This window comes from Haliotis rubra, unplaced genomic scaffold (genome assembly GCF_003918875.1).
Source record: "Haliotis rubra isolate DU_JTF1 unplaced genomic scaffold, ASM391887v1 Scf1340, whole genome shotgun sequence".
NCBI classification, from domain to species: domain Eukaryota; kingdom Metazoa; phylum Mollusca; class Gastropoda; order Lepetellida; family Haliotidae; genus Haliotis; species Haliotis rubra.
Genome location: NW_025765271.1, coordinates 42,867 through 56,408, shown reverse-complemented (window position 1 = coordinate 56,408; position 13,542 = coordinate 42,867).

Below are 13,542 nucleotides of genomic sequence, written 5' to 3'. Positions count from 1 at the left end.
GAAACCGTTTTGTCGTTGTCTTTCGTTATAACTTAAGGAAGTCAAAAGATGTGTCAAGTGTTGATTAATGTATGAAGCCTCTGAAGGTGTCCTTGACGTCATGGGTAAAGGGAGAGTACCAAGACACCCCAAGTTTTGTGAATAGGTCTCTTCTCCAGTACAGTACGTATTGGTCATTCGGTGACAGATGAAATACACGCAAGAACGTAATTAAGCACATAAAATGTACATCAAACTTCTCGTGGTGACCTCATGAGTTTTTCTGACCTGTATGATCCTTTGACTAAAAAAACCCCGACAAAATGATCACTGATTCTCATACAAAACCATGTCTCTACACGTATGGCCCTGGAATGTTTAATGTTGAATTTATTAGTGAATGTGAACATTCAAAATGTCATTTTGCGTGTCTTCAAGGTCAATACCGAGTGTAACTTCCATGTGACTGTATGACAGCCAGCACTCTCTTCCTCATACCCCCCTGTCATACTCCTGGTCCTCTGAAGGGCAGTTTACGCCATTCCTCGTGTAAAGCAGCTTCCAATTGGGCCAGGCTCTGTACAGAAGGATCCCTTTGTTGAACTCGACGACGAATCATGTACCAGATTTGCTCCAAAGGGTTAAGATCAGGGCTCATTCAATCGTGAGATATGTCAGGGGGTGCTTAACTACGTTCTTTGTGTATATAGTACATGCATGTGGATCTGCAAAATATGTATATGTCATCCTGTGTCTGCTACACTACCACAATCAATGTGTGGAGTTTAAAATTAAATTTAGTTTTTGTAACAATAGAGGTGAGGTAAAAATGGGTTTTACGTCGTGCTTTAGAATATTTTGCTCATATGACAACGTGCATGCGTGTGTATGTGTATGTGCGGCTGCTTGTACTAGCCCAGACTGAAGCTGGTTTTATAGTGCTAGCCGACTGAGATACCATGCCGCAGTGAAGCATGAATACCCCACTCAGACACATTATACTGACTCTGAGCCGACCAGTCCTTGTTGTACCCATTAATGCCGAGCGCCAGGCAGGGACCAACAAGTACCATATGTTAACGTCTTTTGGTATGGTGCGGTCGGGGATCGAACCCGCGACCTTCCGCTCTCCGGGCGGACGCTCTAACCACTACACCACGGAGGTGGTCTTTGTAACAATAGATGCAATGGTAGGTGTAATGATGGAATGTTCTTTCATGAAGAACGGGTAAACCTTAAAGTTGTATCCATTCAACAAGTAGCTCAAACCATACGATTTTATATTTCATAAGCCTCAATTTGAATTGCCACTTTAAAAAACTATATTAACAACTACTGCCAAGAGTAACAGCACCGCCACAACCAGCAGCAGCACCACCAGCACCACCACTAGTACTATTGCTGCTGATTCTATTAAAAACACACATTTAAAACAGGTATATGTCCAGACTGGGTCTCGTCGGTACGTGAATGAAATAATGCGACGTAAAACTTCAATTCTCTCACTCTAAAACACGTTCTGGAAGATGTACACAAACAACATTAAATACAATTGACTGGGTGAGAAGATTCAGAGCTACAATGAAGCAGCAAAACGTAGCTCTGAAATGTTCTGTCCAAAAATATAGAGCATTGCAAAAAGAATGTAAAATGTGTCATTCAGTCGCGTTCTCCTAAATGCCTATCAATGACTGTGTGTTGAGAATTATCCAATTTATTACCTACAAAAGCGAAAATATCGGGGTTCATTTTTTTCATACGATGCCCTAAGGCAAAATATCACTTTGTCTTGGTGACGTGACGTCATGAACAATGCTATGACGTCACGCTTCTTCTGTGACGTTGCGTTCTACATGAGGCGACGATTTTGGGTTTATTTTCCTCAATTTGACGACTGAACAGAATATTATATTCGTGTCCATATCATACTATGTTTACGACACTCGTGCCTAAATATCGGTATATCCCTCGCTCTTGCTCGGGAAATACCAACATTTAGGCACTCGTGTCATAAACATAATATGACACGGGCACTCATATATTATCCTCTACATAATCTGTTACATGTGCGATATAGCGAAACCTGACCGTACTCACAGAAGGCTTGTTGCCGTGTTTCACAATATTTTTATCGTAAGATCTCATATTTTTTAAATATTTGATATAACCATATAAAGGAGATACGTGTTTTTCTGTAGCAAATATTTTGCAAAAGCAACAATACCAATTAAAAAGTAAAAGAGAAGCTTTCAAGTATATGGTATTATAAGATAACAAACTGACTGAGTGAACAGTGACGGTTTTTGTAACATAGCTTGTTAAAGTTGCAATAGCAGTTAGCAGTTTCATCTGTATATTTCAAAAGAAATATACCTATTATGATAATTTCCATCAAGAGGCTTCGAACCAGAAAATCAATACCTGCACATATCATTGTTATCGGAAGTGTCATTTTTCGAACTCGAAATAGGCACAGGTATTGATGCTGCCATATTTAACACTCTCTTTATCGTCTTTTGTGACGCTTTCAGCCTCACATTATTGTCATTATTTTTTTAAACGTTATTCAGCAGAGTCTATTTTCATAATAGAAAGAGATCTGTATTTGAAAATTCCTTCCAGGGGCATGTTTGCGAGAAAACATTTTTCATGAAATATATAGATATATAAACTGTCTAGTTGTTCTTTAACGCTGCACGTGATTTAGACATATTTTATTGCAAAAACCAAATGGATAGGCGTGAGTGACACACTCACATGGCCTTTGAGAGGTTCATTCATTTTGCCATCAACGATGAATACGGAAGTGACCAAAACAAATGAGTATATTTTCGTAGATTTAAGCTAATTGCAATAAAGTATGCTAACATATCTTGACAGATGACCAACATGCACAATATATTGCTCCCGCATGTCCGTCAGACCCGAGGTCACCAACCAGTCAGAGCCGTTGATTGGCTGTAGCCTAATATCAATGGGTTATAAGGAAATGGTCGTATCCACGCGTCAAACAATTTTTCAAGTGTCTATTCACTTCTATATAAGAACCGATGTTTCATTACTGACCCACATCAGATCTACATCCCCGGTGTCAGACTCCCAGCTATAATTCGGTAAGATAATTTATTTTCTTTATAGGAAATAGCAATAACAGTGTATAGTGAAGCCTGAACATCTACTGTACTTATAGTGGAAATATCTTGAAAATCATTCAATACTTATTCCGTTTTCGTTGACGTTATCTTCCCGAACTTAAAATCGCAAGAGCTATGGTCTTTCTATTCAGATTTTCCTGTTAATCACCATTCACTAATCTATAACCATTCATACAACTCGCACAACGTGAGAAAATACTCCAAAATGTGCCATATTTAGTTCATGTAAAATGTTAAAAGTCGTCAACAAAACCAATGCTAGCGCCCTTCACTCAGGTGCTGTGCCAGGACGCCCTTCACTCAGGTGCTGTCCATGGGTATCTGTCGTAATTTCTTGTTCTGCTCATCAAAAACAATAAATATTTCAGTTAATGTTTATTCAACATTTAAAAGAAACATTTTCACACTTTTGCAGAATTTTAACAATGGCATCAGTCTTGTCACTTGCTCTGCTGTGCGCATGCGCCCTTGTATGTTCCGGTGCTGTGTATAACCGGTATCCATCCTACGGACAGTACCCGGATGTACACTACAGGGATCAGTACGTCCCTAACAACCACCCTGGCAACTACTACCCCGACAGGTACCCAACTGGTAAGTGAAGCAATACTTAACCCCATTCTTAAGTACAAATAATTGATACAATACTAACAATAACAGGATCCATTTTTACTGGGACTATGTGTTTATTGAACTGGAAAGTAAACTGCAATGCTTTCCTATAAAATTTAGTCAGTGTTGAAATATAGCATATTTTCAATGAAACTGTAATGATATGTTTCAATTAGGAGATAATCTTATTGTGTTTACATTTTGGAAGTGATTATAGTTGGTTGAAAGCTGCTAAATGCTGCTAACGCGTTCGGTTTTAAATGAAACATTTAGCAGCGTTCAACCAACTATAATCACTTCCTCGTCATATGAGCGAAATATTCTCAAGCACGACGTTAAACCCAATTTCACCTCACCTCACCTCCAAAATGTAAACACAATAGGATTATCGCCACTCTACCATGACATATGCACCATGAATAAAACGCGTTTTAAATATGCACTCATTACCCTTGCGGTAGTGTTTTGACACTACGCGCAGTAAACCGGCTCTCAGAAGTGGTCATTGAAAATTTTTCACTTCTAATTTTTTTGTAACAGCCAATCAAAACGAACATACTGAAATGTTATGGTAGAATAAAGATTAATGCATTATGTCGAATATGTGTAGCAAATTTAATTGAGTACAGTCTAGCCTTGTGTACAATTTGATGTTTTTTCCTTTCAGATGTGTGGGGAGGACGCTCTCAGGGACACTATAGAAGTGAGTATTTGTTATCACATATCATCCTCTAATTGATTTGAAATATTTGTCCAGCAATTTCATTAAAATGATTATCCTGTGGATTTTCTTTCTGATGAGTTTATTGGTTATGCTTAAACGTATTTAAGGATGTGTTTATACTTATACGTTATGAGTGAGTGAGTTTAGTTTTACGCGGCACTCAGCAATATTCCAGCTATATGGCGGCGGTCTGTAAATAATCGAGTCTGGTCCAGACAATCCTGTGATCAACAGCATGAGCATCGATCTGCGCAATTGGGAACCGATGACATGTGTCAACCATATCGGCGAGCCTGCCCACCCGATCCCGTTAGTCTTCTCTTACGACAAGCATGGGTTACTGAAGATCAATTCTAACCCGATCTTCGCGGGTTTATATGTTATGATTAGTTTCATACATAATGTTAATTGTAATATTAAGAGCTTATACAATTTGTCTGTAACCTGCATCACTGTGTACATTACGCCAATAACTGAAATAGTGGAGTTAAACCAAACTCACTCACTCACTCACCCTAGCTGTTACAACGAAACCATAATAATTGCTTTTCCTTGCCCAGGATACCGACGATCTGTGCCGTCTCATGTCAATGGATACCCGAGTTACAGACAGACCTACCCGTCTAATGGCTTCCCTACCTACCCCTCACACCTACCTTTTTACCCTGATCATTTGAACACCTACCCTGGACACCAGGACCGTTATCAGCAAGGTACCTAAAGTCAAATACTGTGCAATATGTCTCGTGGTTGTTATCACACAACACATTAACAATTCTCTCACCGGAATGAGAATACACAACTGTCGTGGTCTCATGTAGCTGTGACGAGACACAGGATTTTGCATGAGTGGAAATCATCCATAAATAATATAAGAGCTTTATCAAATTCCATCTTTGTCCTCGTCCCTCTATATATATGTTTCCAATCGCTAACTCTCCCTATATTCCAAGTATCCCTTCTTCCTTCGGTCACTACCCGTGAAGAGCCGGGTTAGAATTGATCTTCAGCAACCCATGCTTGTCGTAAGAGGCGACCTACAGGATCGGGTGGTCATACCTGGAGACTATGCTCATGACATCAGTCACATGATTGTCTGGTCCTGACTCGATTATTTACAGATCGCTGTCACATAGCTGAAAAATTGTTGAGTACTGTGCTAAACAACAAAGAACGCATGCAAGATTTGACATAATAATGATATGGCTTTTTGCAGGTCAGAGATGGAACCAATGGGGATCCCAGTCCGGCAGTCAGAAATATGGCTCTTACAGGGTAAGTCATTACTCGCACCATTAACATGATAATGAATAGAATTAACCCAGATTGTGATGTGGTACGTGTTAAAACAAGTTTTGGCATAATATACTCATGCCAATAATGGTTGTCACACACACACACCACCCCACCCCACACACACCTCACACCAATACCACCTTGAAGGGGGTGACAACCATTATTGGCATGAGTATAGAATGGACATGTGTACAGTGGTGTAAATCAATTATTACCCCACACAATAACTTGGTTAAAGATTTAGTAAACAATAGGCCTTACCGTGTCCGAATACCATGTGGGTGGTTATGAAACATTAAGTTCTCTATTTTCAGGGATGAACAGATGGCTGATACTACATCCATGACTTGAAATCCGTACTACAATGTGAAATGAATAAGTGTTGAAAATAAACTTTGTAATGATATTAAGTGACTTTGTTATGTTGATCTTACTTCGGATTGACAGGACTGATTTAACCATTGATAATAAAAACACTCGCCATCGCAACTAGCTATTAGTACTCGCTACAGCTACTGTCGACCGCCTCCGTGGTGTAGTGGTAGACGTGCGCCCGGCAGCGGGAAAACGAATTTTCGATCCCCATGTGGGGATTCGAGTCTGACCAAAAGACGTTAAAATATGGTACTTTTGCCCCTTTGTCCCTGCACTGGTAGTTTTAATTACGCTTCGGCATTAATGGGTACAAGGACTGGTCGGCTCATTAGAAATGGGGGTTCAGTATAATGTGTCTGAGTGGGGTATTCATGCTTCATAGAAACGAATGGTATCTCAAAGGGCTTTGTTCACTATAAAACCAGCTTCAGACTGGTTGCATGTATTACAAGCTTTTCCGCATATGAATCTACACATGTACCAGCAGATAACTCTCATTAAAACGTATGCCTAGAACACATGAAAGTACTGAGTAGTGTGTCATTCCTTTATTTATTCCGGAAAGCAATAAGCTGTTTCTGACAAAGTGATCACAACAGTGTAATACATACCTTGTGAAGAATCCTGGACAAGAATAAAGGAACACTTGTACTTTCATGTGTTCCCTTATTCGTTCCCATGAGTATATATTTAGCAAAGCATTGTCAGCAACCATAATATCACTTACACGAAATAAGTTTCAGTTTATCTTTTCATGACGAGCTTTCACACAGTTTACAGAAATGTTATTGTTAAGTCTTGAGTTATTTAGCTGACCACACTTTGCCTGTGACAGTAAGGAACTGATGGCGATATGTTGTTACAACAAGGCCAGTAGTTTAAGGTGCTTCTCTGTGTATGGTTATATCCATTAGGCGTACCCGAAACCTGTGATGTGGATTCGAATGACTGTTCGCCATCCCAGGTTTAAACATTTGTGAGCCACACATCCGTTCTCGTGAGCTTTAATAAAGTCGCAAATATCTGAAACCTGCCTTTTGGGGAATTTCCTCCTGTATCGAGCCGATGTAACTGAAATGCTGTTCAATGCGGCGTTAACACTCACTCACTCACTCACCTACCCACCCACCCACATCCACTCACCCACTCACTCACTCACTTCACCACTCACTCATCACTCACTCACTCACTCACTCACTCACTCACTCACTCACTCACTCACTCACTCACTCACTCACTCACTCACTCACTCACTCACTCACTCACTCACTCACTCACTCACTCACTCACTCACTCACTCACTCACTCACCTCACCCACCCACCCACTCACGCACCCACCCACCCACCCACTCACTCACACACACCCACCTCACTCACTCACTCACTCACTCACCACTCCACTCACTCACTCACTCACTCACTCACTCACTCACTCACTCACTCCACCCACTCACTCACCCACCCACCACTCACTCCTCACTCACTCACCCACCCACCCACCCACCCTCACCCACTCACTCACTCACTCACTCACTCACTCACTCACTCACTCACTCACACTCACTCACTCATCACTCACTCACTCACTCACTCACTCACTCACTCACTCACTCACTCACTCACTCACTCACTCACTCACCCACCCACTCACTCACTCGTATGTACCTGACATCGCCAACAACAACTCTTACTCCTGCGGTGATGCTTAATAGAATTGCGACACAGGCAATTTGAGTGAGCGTGTGAGTTTAGTTTTACGCCGCACTCAGCAATATTCCAGCTATATGGCGCCGGTCTGTAAATAATCGAGGGTGGACCAGACAATCCACTGATCAACAGCATGGGCATCGATCTACGTAATTCGGATACGATGACATACCTGCAATAAGAACATCTACTCGTGGTACTCAACCATTATAATGCTGAGATATATACTGTATGCAAAACAGCAGATACGACACAGGGTGAAACTCTTTGTTTGTAACAGTCTCTTTTTCACATTTCTCTCGGTAACTGTTTTGATATGACCAACCAATTTTTTGCGGATCCTTAGAAATATTAAATATACTCTCCCAAAAAAGAAACGCATAGGTGATATTGATATGTGAAATTTCAAAATATTTTTTAAAAATTCCTGCTTTCTTGTTATATAATTTTCCAGTATAGTGCTGGTTTGTGTACATGGAACGAATGCACAGCGCAAAAACGCATCTTCGGAATGCGTTTGCTTTCGAAAGTGTCAACTGGCATGAAAATGTCACTGGAGAAAAAGTGGTTCATAATATGCAGTTCTGAGGAATCACGAGCAGGGACATTGTCTATATAAGGCCGTTTTGCATTTAGACGGCCATTGGCATTTTGTAGCTAAATGAAAGAATATCGTTATGCCGCGACCCAGAGCTTTAAATCGAAACATTGGCTTTGGACGTCTGGAGGCTGGTAGTTGCACGTCACCTCAATGTTCACCAGAGTACCATCAGTCGTTTATGGGATCGATATCAACAAATCAATTCTACGCAAGATCGGCTTCGAAGTGCATCGAACTGTCACAGCAACTGCAACTGCAAGTGCTAGTGTTTGGTTTGAGGAGAGCGTCGGCGCAAACCATTCGTAGTCGATTTTGGCCCTGTGCTGCGATGACTACACCAACGTCGACTGGTCCAGTGGTGCAATAACGTTCGATTGTGGAATCTACAAAACTGGTGACGTTTATGATTCAGTGACGAATCACGTTTTCTGCTTCGGCGTCGTGACGGAAGAGTACGTGTCCATTGACGTTGAAATGAACGTTTTGCCCAGAATTGTGTTGCCCAGGTTGACCGGTATGGTTGAGGAATGCGTCATGATGTGGGGGACCATATCCTACACGCAGAAATGTAACAGCTATTCGGTACATGGATTCACAGGTTCCGACTATTGACCGCAAGATCGAGTTGTTCCACCAAGATAATGCCAAGTCTCCCACTGCACATCCAGTATCTTCAGAATGAGAACATTACATTGCTTCCACGGCCTTCCAAATTGCCCCACCTCAACCCCTTCGAGCATTTGTGGGATGACCTCGGCCGACGAGTACGTGAACGTGAACCGGCGCCCCAGATCAACTGTCGGAGGCATTGCACGAGGAATAGACCAGAATTCAAACATGCAGAGACGGTGCAGAGCAGTATTGGGGGCTCATGGTGGCCACAACAGATATTGAAGACAACGCCCACTTATTGAACTTAAGCTATACATAAGTTATACATGTTAACATATATATGATCTTTTATACTGTGAATTACATTTGTTATCTCACCTTTAAGTTAACAGATTAAATTCGTGAAAATACATATGCGTTTCCTTTGGGGAGTATATAATATATAAGAATTGTTCTTCAGCAAGTCATGCTTGTCGTAAGAGGCGACTAACGCAATAGGGTGGACTGGTTCGCTGACTTGGTTGACACATGTCATCGCATCCGTTGGTGTAGATTGATGCCCATGCTTTTGATCACTGGATTGTCTGGTCCAGACTGGATTATTAACAGACCATGGCCTAATAGCTGGGATATTGCTGACTGCGGCGTTAAATAAAAGAAGGAAAAAACAACAACGAAAAAAACAAACAAAAAAAAACACGTGTTGTGTATCTGTTTGGGATTGTGTATTTGATACAGTGTCACGAGTGATTGTTTACACAATTAATACATTTATATGGATTATGTATAATTTGTGCACTTTCTTATTCGATATTACGGAGAAGTTACATTTGTTTGACTGCCTTTCCCTATTGTTTTATCAACGCGTATACAAAAACTGCTTCTCCATCGACAGCACTTATGTAACGTTTACCTCATGTAAGTTGCGTATATGTATGTACTACGTTCTTTCAACCTTCATTAATTGTATGTATTGGGTGCCATGTACTGCACTGAGATCCCACAATGTCACTACACCAGGGGCTATTTCGGTGGTCTTCCTGTCAACTGACGTCAAAGGATTCATGTGTACTTTCATCAACTCTTGATAACTCTCTACACTTCCTTAGCATAAATATACATAGAACGTAACACTCTTCCGTGTCTAAGATAATAAACAATCCCTTTTAATATTGTTGTGTCAGCGTGTATATTTAAAATAATAAACCTCCCTTATCTGCTGTCATAGAGTTAAATGAATGGCCCCGAGGCACGAGAGTTGCAAGAAGCCAGCGGCGTTAGGTACCTTCCTTCTGTGTACAAAATGCAGTAATGTTGTAAGTGCAGAAGTAATCGTATATTGTAACAGTTAGGTCATTTTTGTACATTTAAGCTGGTTATACCACAAAATATCTCCTGCGACCATTTTTTAGATTGTGACAATGACTCGACATTTATGTCAGTCAATATATTACAATGCCATATATTGGATGCCATAACTTATATTTAACAAGATGTGAAGAATTGAGATCAATACAATTTGTGTTTACTGATATAATATGCAAATTACGCTGTTGACACCCGAGGCCAGTAAGTATAAAATACATTGTGTTTTACACTGACACCTCAATAACACGCAAAATAAATAATGAATTCAATTATTCTAAATAATTTCGTCGATTAATTAGTTCACAGACTTATTAATTCGATTATTCAATATTATTCATCATTTAACAATGAAAACATATAGACAGCGAAAATATAATAAAAATCAGCAAGAATGCTACAAGACTTTTCAAGAAAAAAACCTGCTGGTGGCCGTAGCCTAAATTTTTGGGATAATGAAACCATATTGCTAAATAAGCTTAACAAGCTAAGCTAAGTAACAGCAATGGAATTACTTGCAGTGTATTTATATACGTCTTTATACAATGACACAGAATGAAGGATTCTCAAACTTTAATCACTATTATTTGATAGCGTTTGAGATTCTATAAAATCACATCGAGGTGTTAAACTGCTTATATTTTACAAATACATGGTGACGACTGTTTCTAGATAATTGGTCATGACATTTCTTGACTGATTTATATTCGAAATGACTGGCACCCTTCATTGCAATGTCGGTGTTGTGTGTAATGTCACTTGAAGTCAAATGCCTGCGTAACCCATGTTTGTTTAAACAACGGGTCTTTACGTCTTTGCGTGGGTGTTAACAAAGGTGAGTGGTGCGTGTCATTACTTTACTTGTCACGTGCTTCTTCCTGTGACCGACCACGTTAAGCTAGAGGTCACGGTGATCTGAGTGACAAGAAGTCGGGACCTGTGACAGATAGTGTCTGTAATAGTGGCATACTCACATAAATCATCACCCATTCACACACAAGGACACACTAGTATACAATACGCATTCCGATCCACAGACAGCACTGAGGTAAAATAACATGTCAGACATCATAAAAACAAGCATTATACCGAAAAATAATTTACATTTGCTTATGGTGTTTTGCAGCTTTTATCACTATTCAAGTAATATTCGTATTTTTATTCATAATACATTTATTCACGCCCTTAAATAAACATTTGAAGGTGTTCTGTCACTCACACTGATCCCCACCCATGCCATTACTGAGCCATCCATAAATTAGTCGTTCAGCCTACCATTAACGGTATAATAACGGTTACATACACGCCACACACTCATGTCGAGGAGATCCAAAGTAAACCTTGATTCATACGGAAACAGAACGTTTGCTAAACGTGGAATGGTGCAACACTGTCGCTCTTGACACCTACGGAGCTTAGTGACGGTTCATCAATCATGATAATAGCACGGGTATGCAGGTTTCATCTGTGCTGCCGATTACGACTTGTCTGTCCACTCACTCTAACTCCTGTATCTCTTCTGAGCTCATCTTTAATTTGAGAGGCACTTTGACCACGTTTTCGTAACACAGTCGTTCTGATAAAACGGCCTTGTGCGCCAGTTATCGCAGTTGGTCCAGCAGATGGCCGTTTGTCACCATCGTTATTTGTCTGTCGATGTGGTGTTTGCAATATACCATATCTAAATACTGACTTTCGTTACCACGACCCTGTTCACGTGCACATAATGTAAACGCTTGCACGGCATTGGCGTGTTTGCACGACATTTATAACATGTTGTGTATGGAATACTCATTTTTGTTATCCATACAATATCATACAACTTAGTTTCCAAATAGTATCACGCCAATCTTTTATAGTATAAGTTACAAACTTACTTCTGTAATGTCCTCCCCACACGCCTGGAAATAATACAAACATCTATATGTGTGCGTGCGAGCGCGCGTGTATGTGTGTGTGTTTGATCAACTTCATCAACTGCATTTGGGTCAGAACATTTCAGCATCAGTGCAAGCATCTAAGATAGAGACTTGCTCGTTGATAATGTTTTCTCTTAAAAAAGATCCTTTGTACCGTACAGTTTTAATTATTTGTTCAATTTTTGTCACATGTCCCCTTTTCTTAGCTGGCCGAGACATCTTTGACCACTGGAAATGTCGAAGTCTCGAAGTAAACGGAATCTTTTTTTTATTTTTAAGGCAATTTGTGTGAATGGCCTGTTTGTCCTTATCGCGAACACCTGGTGTCATTGTTGCCTTTCAGAGGTTCATTCATACAGTTTTCAGATGTTTTATTCTTTAAACATCGTATAGCTGTAATACTACTGAACAAATATAAACTCACCATTGTACACCATTGTTTTTAGCAGAGATTTCTTCTAGATGTGGAAGGGCGGTGGGGTAGCCTAGTGGTTAAAGCGTTCACTCGTCACGCCGAAGACCCGGGTTCGATTCCCCACATGGGCAAAATGTGTGATGCCCATTTCTGGTATCCCCCGCCGTGATATTTCTGGAATATTGCTAAAAGCGGCGTAAAACCAAACTCACTCACTCACTCTAGATGTGGAAAGGGTTTGTTGCTTCTGTTTACACCAATTGGAATCTGAGTGAGTGAGTTTAATTTTACGCCGCACTCAGCAATATTCCAGCTATATGGCAGCGGTCTGCTAATAATCAGTTCTGGACCAGACAGTCCGATGATCAACAGCATGAGCATCGATCTGCGCAATTGGGAATCGATGACATGTGTCAACCAAGCCAGCGAGCCTGACCACCCGATCCCGTTAGTGGCGTCTCACAACAACCATGGGTTACTGAAGGTACATTCTAACCCGGACCTTCACGGGTAAAATGGAATCTGAGAATAGCGAAGAATGGGCATATATTCTTTTTCGCTGACTGTTTATACTTCACTGAACTTCGTTCATTTCATAAATAAGACCCTTGATATCATACCCTGTTCTTCGTCAAACAGAAAAAAAAACTATATCATACTTACGGTGAAACCCCGTATTCAGTTAACAATAGGTAGCGATAACGAGGTCACCCATTTGTATAGGAAATAATTATAATTCCGATTCAATATAACGAGGTCACCCATTTGTATAGGAAATAAT